This window comes from Alligator mississippiensis, chromosome 5 (genome assembly GCF_030867095.1).
Source record: "Alligator mississippiensis isolate rAllMis1 chromosome 5, rAllMis1, whole genome shotgun sequence".
In the NCBI taxonomy this organism is placed as follows: Eukaryota; Metazoa; Chordata; order Crocodylia; family Alligatoridae; genus Alligator; species Alligator mississippiensis.
Window position 1 is genome coordinate 24,730,249 of NC_081828.1, and position 12,546 is coordinate 24,742,794.

Below are 12,546 nucleotides of genomic sequence, written 5' to 3' on the forward strand. Positions count from 1 at the left end.
TGATGACCTGCTCCTCCTCGGGGGCGATTTCAATTGCACCACTGCCCCGCGCCTCGACCGCACAGGGCCTGAGCCCCACCTGCCCTCTGCTCGCAAGCTGCAAGCTGCCCTGGAGGGGGCAGACCTCGTGGACGTCTGGCGAGCCCTGCATCCCGATGCGCGCCAGTACACCTGGGCCAAGATGAGTGCCGGCGGTCTCACCATGGCTCGCCTCGACCGCCTTTATATCACCAGGCACCACCTGCCACTCCTGCGCAGCAGCCGCATCGCTCCCTCGGGTCTATCAGATCATGGCCTGGCCTTCAGCGAACTGAGCCTGCCGGGGAGAGCCTGTGCACGGGCACCGTATTGGTGTTTGAACATTAGTCTGCTCCAGGACTCTTATTTCCGGGACTGCTTTGCCCACTTTTGGCGGAGGTGGGAAGCTGCGAGACCGAGCCACTCCTCCTGGAAGCTGTGGTGGGACGTGGGCAAGGTCCAGACCCGAGCCTTCTGCCAGCAGTACACCCAGCTGGCCGCGAACGAGACGCGCCGCCGTATCCGGGAGTTGGAGGAGGACGTGGCGGAGCTCGAGGCTGCTCTGCTGGCCGCTGGCAGCGACGCAGCACTGAGCGAGAGCCTCCGGCTCCGCAGGAAATGCCTGCGCGACTTGGCGGAGAGCGCGGCCCGCGGCGCGAGGATCCGCGCCCGCTGCCAGGAGCTGGTGGAAACCGACGCCCCGACCCGCTTCTTTTTCGACCTGGAGCGGCGGCGGGCAGCGAGCAAAGTCTTGGACCATCTCAAGACTCCTGAGGGCCGGGTCATTACAGAGCCGGGCGAAGTCCGCGAACGTGCCGTAGCCTTCTATCGCGACCTGTTCGCGGCCGAGCCGTCGTTGCCCGAGGCCACGCGGGAACTCCACGAGGGCCTACCGCGTCTCGATGCCCTGGAGGCTGGCGAGCTGGAGCGGGACTTGTCCCTGGAAGAGCTGGCGGCCGCCACGGCCGGCCTCGCCTCCGGCAAAGCCCCGGGCCTCGACGGGCTGCCTGCCGAGTTCTACAAGACCTTCTGGCCTCTCCTCGGCCCCAGCCTCCTGCGCGTTTTCCAGGAGAGCCTCGCCGACAAGGTCTTGCCGATCAGCTGCCGCCGAGTGGTGCTGACCCTGCTGCCCAAGAAGGGAGACCTGGGCTACATGAAGAACTGGCGGCCGGTCTCCCTGCTGTGCGCGGACTACAAGATTCTGGCCAAAGCGCTGGCCACCCGCCTCCGCGCGGTCATGGCCTCTCTCACCGGGCCCGAGCAGAGCTACTGCGTGCCGGGCAGGACCATACAAGACAACCTGTTCCTGCTGCGGGACCTGCTCACGGCTAGCGAGCTCTTTGGCCTCGACGTCGGCCTCCTCTCTCTCGACCAGGAGAAGGCCTTTGACCGCGTGGGCCACGCCTACCTCTTCCGCACGCTGGAGGCCTTTGGCTTTGGGCCCCTCTTCACCGGGGCCCTCCGGGTCTTGTACCGGGACATTTCCAGCCTGCTCAAGGTGAATGGGGTGCTTTGCGCTCCGTTCCCCGCACGCAGGGGCATTCGCCAGGGCTGTCCGCTGTCGGGCATGCTCTACGCCCTGGCCATCGAGCCGCTGTTACACGCGCTGCGCCACCGCCTGAGTGGGGTGGCCCTGCCATCGGCCACGGGCCCGTCCGCTGGCCCTCGTCTCCGGCTGTTGGCCTATGCGGACGACGTCACCGTCTTCCTCGCCACCCAGGAAGACGTGCGGGCTCTGGCAGATTGCCAGCGGGCCTACGAGCGCGCCTCCTCCGCCCGCATCAACTGGGGCAAGAGTGACACTCTGCTGCTTGGCGCATGGACTGGCAGGCCTCCGCCGGACTTGCCGGGGGGCCTCGCCTGGCGCCGCGAGGGCCTCAAGGTCTTGGGCGTGTTCCTGGGGCCGACGACCTTCATGGCGCGCAACTGGGACGGCCTCGAGGAGGGAGTGGAGGCCCGCCTGCAGCGGTGGCGCTGGCGCCTGCCCAGCCTTTCCTACCGGGGGCGCGTCCTCGTCATCAATAACCTGGCGGTGGCCACCCTGTGGCACCGCTGCACGGTGCTGGACCCTCCGCCGGAGCTACTGGAGAGACTGCAGCGGCTCCTGGTCGATTTCCTGTGGGACGGACGCCACTGGCTCCCACGAGCTGCCCTCTACCTGCCCACCGGCGAGGGGGGCCAGGGCTTGATCGATCTGGCCAGCAGGGTGGCCGCCTATCGGCTGCAGGCCCTCCAGCGGCTCCTGTACACCGAAGGCCACCTCCCGTGGCGACAGCTGGCGTGCCGATTCCTGCGGCGAGTGGGGGGCCTCGGCTTTGACCGGGAGCTGTTTCAACTGGACCTCACCTTCCTGAACGGGGCGGTCCTTCCCCCGTTCTACCGCAGCGTGGTGCGGGCCTGGCGGGCGGCCTTCCATCTCTGTCCCCAGGCCAGGCACCTGCGGTTCCCGCAGCTCCTTCGAGAGCCCTTGGTCCACAACCCGGCCCTGCACCGTGTCGTGCCGAGCCTGGCCTCCGCCAGCCTCACGGCAGCTCTCGTCGAGGCGCGCTCCACCCGCCTGGAGCACCTCCTGGACCCCGCTCGGTCGGACTGGCTGTCACCCGAGGCCCTGGCTGCCCGGCTGGCGATGCGCTCCGTCCGCACCGCGGGGCGGCTTCTGCGGGCCGTTAGGGCCGCCCTTCCGACGGAGGCAGCGACCGCCCTGGAAGCCCATCTCCAGACTCGCCGGCCCCTCCCCACCGCAGACGCCGCAGAAGACGTCTTCCCACCGCTACCCGTCATCCCAGCGGTACCCGGCGAGCTGGCCGAGCGGCCCAACACGCTGCTCAGGCTCCCGGTGCCCCCCAGCAGCAATACGGGCTGCCCTTTTGGCACCCTGCCCCGCAAGGGCCTCTACATGTGGGTGGTGCGCACCCGGCACGCCCAGGTGCTCGCCGGCCGCCCTGACACCGCGTGGCAGCGGCGCCTGGCGCGGCCCGGGACCCTGGCGTGGCGCACGCTGTATAAGGCGCCCATCGCCAAGAAGACCGGCGACCTGCAGTGGCGGCTCGTGCACGGCATCCTGGCCACCGGCACCTTTGTGCGTCACTTGGACCCAGCGGCCTCGGCGGCCTGCCCCTTCTGCCCGGGGGTGCTGGACGAGGACATTTTCCACGCCTTCCTCGACTGCCCCCGGCTGCAGCCTCTCTTTGCCGCCCTGGGCGCACTGCTTCGGGTACTGGGCCGAGACTTCTCCGAAGACGCCTACGTCCACTCCTTTCCATACCGGGCAGCCGAGCGGGCCACGGTCAGCCTGGCCAACTTCCTGCTGGGCCAGGCCAAGATGGCCACCCTGAAGAGCCGGCGAAACCAGCTCAGCGGCACCGGGATGGTCGACGCCCTGCAGCTCTTCCGCCTGCTGGTGCGGGCCCGCCTCTCGCTCGAGTTTGAGCACGCTGTCCTCCGGCGGACGGTGCCCGCCTTTGAGGAGCGCTGGGCCCTCGAGGGGGTGCTGTGCTGAGTCGAGGCGGGACGCCTGATCCTCGTTCTGTGATGCCACCGGCTGCTCAAGCCGCAGAGACGCGTCAAGTGGGCCGAGGCCCTGGACTTTTGCTCGTGCGGGTCAACCCCGGAGGCCTCCATGGGTGTCCCTGCTGGCAGAACTGTAAATACTGTAAATAGTCCTTATGTTCGTTGTGTTGGTTGTTTTTTGTTTTTGTCTAGAGTGTACGGGCAGGCCTTGCAGGCCATGAGCCCAGGCCTTGTCCATGAGGCCCAGAGCTTCGGGCATCCTTGTACATGCTTTTTACTGGCTCCGAGTCATCACCCTTCGGGGAATAAAGGTCTCTTAAAAGTTAAAGTCTTTCTTAAGCATCATTTACCTTCTCATTTTTTGGTTGCTTGCAGGAATACCTGAAAATAATATTACCTCTAGCCCTATAGTTTAATCTGAACTTCCAAACAACACGACAATTAACCATGCTCCATGGCAGTTTAGAATCTGCCATCATATCCAACATGAATGGCTATAAATGTGCCCTGTCAAAAGCTAAACAAACAAGATCTATTAAAATAGTCTGTATGTAAAAAGCCAATATACTGTGATCTTAAATTTCATGTGTGCATGTATATGTGTTGTCATCATTTCTATATGTGTTGTTATTGTATCCAGTTATATCCTAAAAAATCTCAAAGCCATGAGAGTTGCCTGTCATTACATTATACTTTTTTTTCATATGCCCATATTATTTTTCTGGGTTTCAAGCTAAACAAAAATACTCTTTTAAATCTAAACTTCTTCCTTTAGGACACTGATCTTATCTGTTGCTCTTCTCCAGATCTTTTGTATTCTAAGTCCTTTATGAGTCAACTTTCAGCTTGATTAGATTGAATGCAATAATCAAAATGAGAATGTGACTGCATCACCTACTACAGGCTGTAAGTCAATGCAGGATTTGTCAAAGCTAGTGACATTTTTCTCCATTTACTCTTTAAAATTCACTCCTGGGCAAAGTCATAGGTACTAATTAAGTCCTACTAAAATAGACTTGAATAAGACTTAAGTGGTGCATAGGCCAGAACTTGACACAAGAATGAATTTTATCTTGTTTGCTTTCTGACTACTGTTGTTCACTACAACCATGCTAAAACCTGGATCTTCTCCAGAGAGGTTACAGCTAATTCACGCCCCATCAATATGTACAAGTAGTTCAAATGATTTCTTCCAGTGTTCATTATCTTGTATTTGTCTGCACTGAACTTTATCTGGTATCTTGTTATTCAGTCACCCAGGTTTTATTAGCTCCCTCTGAAATCCCTTACTTTGCTCCTTGTTTTATATTAACTTTAATATTTTTGTATTGTCAGCAAATTTCACTGCCTTGTTATTCATCCCATTTCCCAGATCATTAAATATGAGTGGTGAGCAAATAGTAGAGGAAATTATTCATGAATATTCATTTGAAGTCAAAAGTAAATTTCATTTTGACAGCCTTCGTGACCATTTCTTTTTCACTTTCTGCAAACAATCAAGTACTCAGGATTTACTAGTGCAAATACATGCAAAAAATTCACATTAAGCTTCAATATACAAATAGTCACATACGGTAAAATTCAAACAGTATGTTCACATGAAATCCTCACATTTCATGCTGTAATGGATCAAAGTATTATGGCTATACCAGTATCCCTTTGGAAATGCCCCAACCTTGTGAGATGCTAAATTCTCCTTCCAGGAATTGTGTGGTACCCATAGGTCTTCACATATAGGAGGAACTTGATATCAGTTAGGTACAAGTGGTTTTATAGCTGTTTCATACAACCAAATCAGTTCAGATTAGTTATAATGAAAGCCAGGAACTTGACTACTGGCAACTGGAGCCTCTCAATGGATCTGGCAATATGCTGACTCTACCATCTCTTCCTATCTTGGCACCATTTTTCTGCTGTAATTACTTCTCAGTGGGCACATCTACATGAGATGCTATGTTGCTGTAGCAACGAGCTATGGTGACATAGCTTGTCGCTACAATGACAGTGTCAGTGGGCACAAACTGTAATGCCACTGCTACTTTGCAGTAGGGTCGAAAATGACCCATGCAGCACTGGGACTGCACACTAGGGCTGTGCGACGCTTCGGCTGCTGATTCAATTCGGTGGAGATTTGGCCCAATTTGGCAGCCAAATTTCCAAATCCAAATTGAATCAGGAGACCCTTTATTCTCTCTGAATTGAATCGGAACCTACTGAATTGATTCGGAAAGATTCAGTGATTCAGACATAGACACAGCTATAAATGTTTTTTCTACATACCCCAATGTACCAGGCAGCTCGTGAATGCTAAGAAGGTTGGGTGGATGGAGCATCCCATGGGAGTGCAGGGGGGTCCCCAGTGTGCTCGGCAGTGGACCAGAAGCATGTCCCGTCCACTTCTGGGTCCATTGTGAAGTGTGTGGGGGTTCAATGACTGGTGCCTCCTGGGTCTGGGGTGGGCACCCAGGGTCCCTTCTCGGCTGATCACTGAGCCAAGAAGGCGTGGGGTGGGTCCCCCATGCACTCAGCAGCAGACCCAGAACTGGACTGGAAGTATTTCCAGTCCACTTCCAGGTCCACTGCCGAGCATGTGGGGGGCCCCCCCGTGCTCCTGTGGGATGCTCCATCCACCTCACCATCTCAGCATTCATGAGCTGCACCTGGAACCTCGAGGTATGTAGAAAAAACATTTAAAGATGTGTCTATGAGTGAATCACTGATTCTCTGAATCAGCGTCGAATCTTCAGATTTGGATGAATCGAATTGGGACAGTGATCCGAATTAATGAAGTGAAACACTGTCCCCCTAATCAGGCCAAATCTGAATTGAATATGGCCCGCTTCGCACACCCCTATTGCATCGTACTGGTGTTTACTGTGCAGTCATTTAGTACTTGCTAAAGCTAAAGCAAATACTAAATGACTGCACAGTAAGAACTGCGCAGTCGGGTGCACATGCCTAGGAACCACCTCTTTTAATGATGTCATTAGTGAGCTGTTTAAGGGCAATTCTGGGGAAATCAAGAAGCTACCAAGTGAGGAATTATGGTGTAAGAAGCATGTTGAATCAGGATAGGTGGAAGCCCAAGTAGAAAACAAAAGATGATGTGGTTTAGACACATGAAAATACTGATGAAAAACTACATGGAATATTGAGCAGGCATATTGAGGGCAAGAGGCCAAGGGGAAGACCATGGAAATGGTGGAATGATGAGGTGTAGAAAGTACTTCACTAGAACATTAACATTTGTTTTACTTAGTCCACACCTCTGTAAAGGCTGGACCTTCATTATAAAAACTTTTCAGTCTAAATAGACATGACAACAAAGGGTGGGAGGGAAAAGAGGGCAGTGATTGAGTTGCTTAAGAATTCATGGCAGGCCATTGGAAAAGGAGGGGTAGAGTTCAGCTTCTCACTCTTGATTCAGTGCACAACTCACTATACCATGCTGCCTCCTGTTCTTCTATGCTAGAGGTCAGCAACATATAGCCCATGGAAGCATTTGATCTGTCCTTGGATGTGGGCTTTGGTGGCATTTGGCAGTAGAGGTCTTTGGCAGAAGTTGCTTTCCCATGCAACCACAACGCTGCAGGCACTCTCCTTGTGCCACCACAGGGAAGAGTGGCTATAGTGGCTGGGTTCTAGTGTCTGTGAACTGCCCTGCCTCTGACCCAAACTGGGTCACTCCAACCCACAGTCTAAAAACGTTGCCAACTGCTGTTTAGGTGTTATACTCCAGTCAATATGCTGGTATTTTAGGGCCCTGCCATGAGACTTTTTACAAATAAACAGTGAATACTTCCAATTCATTAATGATCTGCATGCTAAGGGCATGATTCTTTGCTTGCCTAAGCAGAACTCAGATTGAGGAAGGAGTGGGGAGCACAAAGAACTGATTGTGGTTCACTGGTTTGTAGGTGTTCAGCTTAGAAATTACAGTTGCATAGACACAACCCAGTTTATGCCCTACCCTTGGAGAGTTTTGCAACCCTATTTACCCAGCCTGCTTTGAAATATCTAACATGTTTCTGCCATTCTTTCTTGCCAAGATGGCAGCAATAGAACCATCTCCACCAGATTTGTGTCAGAATGAATTCCTGTATACGCGACATCTCTGGCCACTATAAGGATATTTGGCACTTAGCACATAAGAGAACTGAGACTTATTCAATGAAGAAATTCATAAATCACAAAACAGTTCGGAATTAAAAAAAAATATTGTAGAAAAAAACAAACAATAACAACCACAAGGTAAACCTCACTAATTACAAACTATGTAATCAAATACAATGGAAAAGATTGGCTCTTACACAAATCCTTAGGAGCCCACAACCAACTTCTTACATAGCTGAAGAGTGGCTGTTTTTATCTGTTCTTTCTTTTTATTTTCTAACTAGTTTATGATCAGTCACACAATCTCATTAGATGGTTACAAATCTATTAAAAGCATCTCGTAAGGACTTTATTAACATTTTCTGGATAGGTCAAAATAAATTATACATATCCACTCTGCTTCAGCTTTGCTAATAATCTGCAAATTTTGTTCCTTATTATATTAGATAGGCTTACATCATAGAACAGTGATTCTCAAATAGGTTGCTGTGGGGTGCTACACAATGTTAGCACTGTTAGGTGTGCAAACATAATTTACAAGATAAACCCAGAGGTTTCAAATAGGAATCCATATAGTGTTAAAAACTTTCTGACCTGTTGTAGTCTTTCTGAGTCTTTTTTACAACAGAAGAAGTGCTCTATTATTTTTCTGCAGTCAACAAATAAGTAAAAGGTATGAGCACCTAATGAGGGGTGCCTTGAATCCAATGAGGGGTGTTTTAAGTCTAAAAAGGTTGAGAACCACTGCTATAGAAACTGTGGTAAACCTTGCTCTTCCTTCTGTAACCTTCGGGACCCTGAACTTATAGGGCTAAGCTGTCTTGGCTGGCACTATAGAAACAATCCAATTTGCAGTGTATGGCATAAATCAGTGGAGAACTGGGATTTACAGGCATAAGGATGCAGTACAAATTATATGATTTTTTTTTCTATATCTTTACAAAAGGTATTTTCTGTACTTCAACTCTATGAAATCATCAGGTATAGCTAGATTTTGGGCTGGTACAAAACTAGACGAAAGTTTCATGGGGGGAGCCTGATTTATCCCTATTGTTATGACTGTGTGTAGTGCAAACCATGTTAGGTACTACAGGCACTAGTAACTATGAAGAGAAAAGCCATCATCAAAATTATTATTATTTGTGTTACAGTAGGATGGAGAGGTGTCAGCCATGCCTGGGGCCCTGTCATGCTAGGCATTAGACAAACACTGTTCTGTTATAAAAGAAAACATAAAAAAGTGGCAGAGGAAATTAAGACTCTGAGTAGTTGGCCCAGTGTTACCCAGTCACTCACACTGCAGAACTGGGACAGAATCCTACTTTCCTGTGTCCCAGCCCAGTGCTCTGCCCATCAGACCTTATTTAGCTTTCTAAATAACCTTATGAGCTGATTTCTGCAACACAGAGTAGAGCTGTAACAAACTTTCATCTCTGCTGATCATCACCCAACCATCTAATATAATTGTTGTTCTTCAAGCTAAATTTCTTTTAATAGTAGCTCAGCAAATTTATGCTTTGACTCCTTCATAAGTTTCAGATAAATTGCCCAAACTTTTGGAAATGTACTTCTAAGGTTTTGAAGCCAGCTCTAATTAGCTATGAGCCTGATTGCCAAAATCAGGACTGAAACTGATTGCTTGTTCTTTGTAGCATTATGCTGGAAAAGCAACAAGAAATACATATTTGAAATAAGTCTTATGGTAGTTCAGTAAGTGAAGATCGTTGAGAGCCAGGCCAACTATTAAATAAATGAATGGCTTCTACAGAGGCTAGACTCAATAGATGGTTTGCCTATGTGGCTCTGCTGGCTTAGTGCTTTAAAAACTGAAATATTCCTTAATTAAATCAAACATTCTCAGACGAAATATTTTAAGATAACTATTTCCAGTAAATACCTCTGTTTTATGTATGTGAAATAATCAGTACTGAGTACACCATAGACTAGAGTTTTAAAGTTCAGGGGTTTCTCTGTGGGGTAGCAGGGAAAGGATTTGCAGACGTGCAGATATTCATATATGACTTCCTTCATGGAAATGTCTGTAGCTGAAGTGAAAAGGAAATTAAACTGGGATTCCATTGTTTAGAAGTGAAAGTGCAAAGGTTCAGGACTAATTAAAATAACTCTAATTTTGACTCATAGGCAACGTACTTAAGAGCTTCCCAGTGACGACATCATATTTATTTGGTGTTTATGTTTTAGTTTATATTGTTTCAGTTATTTAAGTAAAACAGTTACACATATCTAGTATATGTGTAGCCATATTTATGATATGCGGGACAACCTTTGTTAACTCTTCATTTAAATGATGTCATGGCAGCCTACTAGTTTTCAAACTAGAATTTCCTCCATTATAATTCTATAGACTCAATTCTGCAGACTCTTACGCACATGAATAAATGCATACTTGTGTAAACCCACTAAATTTAGAGGGATTACTTAGAATGGAAACTAGCACATCCGTATTTCACATTGTTTGCCAAACCTCATTCTTTCAGGGTTTTCAAAGCTTCCTTATCAAGAAGAGGGCTTCCTTAGAGACATAGGATTTACTGAAGGCAATGGAGCTGGGGTGATTTATGTCAGCTGAGGATCTATCCCCCAAATATTATCTTTGTGAATATACAGTAAGTTTGATTTATTCAGAACTTGAAAGAAAACTTGCATAACTTTGTGTACTGTGTACCTCCTCTGTGTTTACAGCTGAGATTAAGTTAATTTTTATTTGCTGATTATGCTCTCCACACTGAGACATGAAATGTTGATGTGTACAGTATCATTTTAAATGATGTGTCTTGGTTATGCCTTTTGTTTATGGTCCATTGGTATACGATTTGAGAGGAACTATATGATTATAGACGTAAGTTGTCATGCAAATGGACTAATTTTGTTCCATTTCCCATTCTCCTTACTGTCCTTGTCAATAGGATAGATAAAGCTTGTGCTGTGTTCTGCTCCTGATAGACTTGCAAGGCTGTCATCAGAGTGGATTAATCTTGTGCCTGTGTTATCACAAAATTCTCTGTCCTAACAATGACTTATCATTGAATTTAAAGCCCAATATACTTTATACTCAATCTGTAGTCTTAGGCCTGCAACAAAAATTGTAATGAGATCTAAAAATGGTACAAAACTAATCCATTCTTATCAGGATTTTAAAATTGTAATTTCATGGTCTTCCTTGAATGCAGCATAGTATTTAAAGCCTCAGATGAATGTGGTAAAATAACATTGGAAACTTCAAACTTTAAATGTCACTTAAAGTAAACTTTCCAATTGTTTAATTAAATAACGACAACTATAGCCCTATGTATTTCCAGCTTAATTGCCACAAAATAAATTCTTTCAATAAAAGCCATCTTGAAGACAGAATATTGCCCTTAAGGACAAAAAAACAATGTTTAAATTAATAATAACAGCAGGACCTAAACCTAGAAAAACAAAAATTTTAGAATTACAATTTCAACATCTAATCCTTTAACCCGCCTCCTTATGCTGGTATTTTTCTCATGGTTAAATCAATGCATGATGTTACATGTCACTTTAATTCTTTAAGTATTTATACCTGTAAATCCACACTATGGGGGAAAGTTTCTTCAAATATTGCTTTAAAATATTTTTATATTATGTGTGCAAGGTGCTAGGTAAAACTACAAACATTAATGCCTTTTGCTTTCCCGCACAATGTTTTAGAGACATAAGTGAAATGATTTAAATCAGATTAGCTTTCCAAAATATTCTTCTGAACTGAGACCGTGCATATCAAATTTTAGGTATTGTATTGCTTTGCTTTTTAGTCAACCTTGTTGTAGGTCAAAAAGGATGAAAAATTGCACTCTACTTATACACCACATCAACCTATAATTAGGCTCCCACAATCTGCCTAATTTTCAGCTGACTCTCAAAGAAACATTGAATGTGTAAATGTAGAATATTGTCATATTTGAGGAAGAAGCTGTTTTCTCTAAAATTGGACTTCAAAATGTGGGTTGAATTATGTACAGGGTGGATACAGTACCTTGAATTTATAGGAGTGAATTGCATCTATGGCTGTTACAGTGGGTTAATTTGTTCATTTTCAGTGCAACAAATTAGCTATGAACTGAAGTGCATCCACACTATAAATTCGAGGTAAGTTCCTTATTAGTCATTGTGTCTACAGATCTCTGAACTTGCTTGAATTGACTCTGCCACTTTCTGAATCTACCCATGCTGCAGTATTCACCACTCAGTTTTTTGCTAGTTCTTGCAGTCCACAGGGAATGCCTACTGGAAGCTGCTGGAATTCTGGGACCTTGGAGTCCAACAAAGAAACTGCCAAGAGAAATCTCTCTTTATCCTACCATTCCTTTGTATTTTCCAGCTATTTTTTTGAACTGCCGTTAGGCAGCCTGGAGGCTACACAGCTCAGTGGCATATTTTATACAAACAGGGTGATGTACATGTATTGGTAGTCACACAGCCAGATGGATTTGGCTTGGTGTCTTCATAGGACTTTGGATGCCACAGCAATAGAGCAACAGATAGAGACCAGGGAATAAAATCAAGCAGTTATTTCTGCAGGGCATTTCTCTGAAGCAGCTTCATTCAGACAAGTGCCACTTTTTCACTTCATTACTATCAGTGGGAAAGAATAGTAACACAGAACTGGGAGAACCAAAAAAGGTTTCCTGAAATAAAAGACTGTGTGAAGAGCTCATCCTGGACCTGCAATGGAAGAAGACAAACATAATACCTCCCCTCAAGGTGGAGAAGTGTGATGTCATCACCAACTCAGATTGTGGTACTAGCTAACCTGTTTGGAGTTGCATCCTCTGTTGGATGTTTTGCATGGAGGTTTTCTGGAAGGGATTACTGAAGACAATACATGGGTTGGGTTCCCTAACCCCACAGGTGCTATTGTTA

General features: G+C 47.5%; 1 protein-coding gene and 1 long non-coding RNA gene across 7 annotated transcripts in view; one reads left to right on the plus strand and one right to left on the minus strand.

Annotated features, from left to right (window-relative positions):
• ADGRL4 (adhesion G protein-coupled receptor L4) overlaps positions 1-12,546 on the minus strand; it is a 211,682-nt gene that overhangs the window by 117,365 nt on the left and 81,771 nt on the right. The window lies entirely within an intron of this gene.
• LOC109283566 (uncharacterized) overlaps positions 1-12,546 on the plus strand; it is a 38,309-nt gene that overhangs the window by 8,513 nt on the left and 17,250 nt on the right. For both annotated transcript variants that reach the window (XR_002090772.2, XR_009462353.1), the window contains exon 2: positions 10,140-10,268. This is a non-coding gene — a long non-coding RNA (uncharacterized LOC109283566). The remainder of the gene's footprint in view (positions 1-10,139; positions 10,269-12,546) is intronic.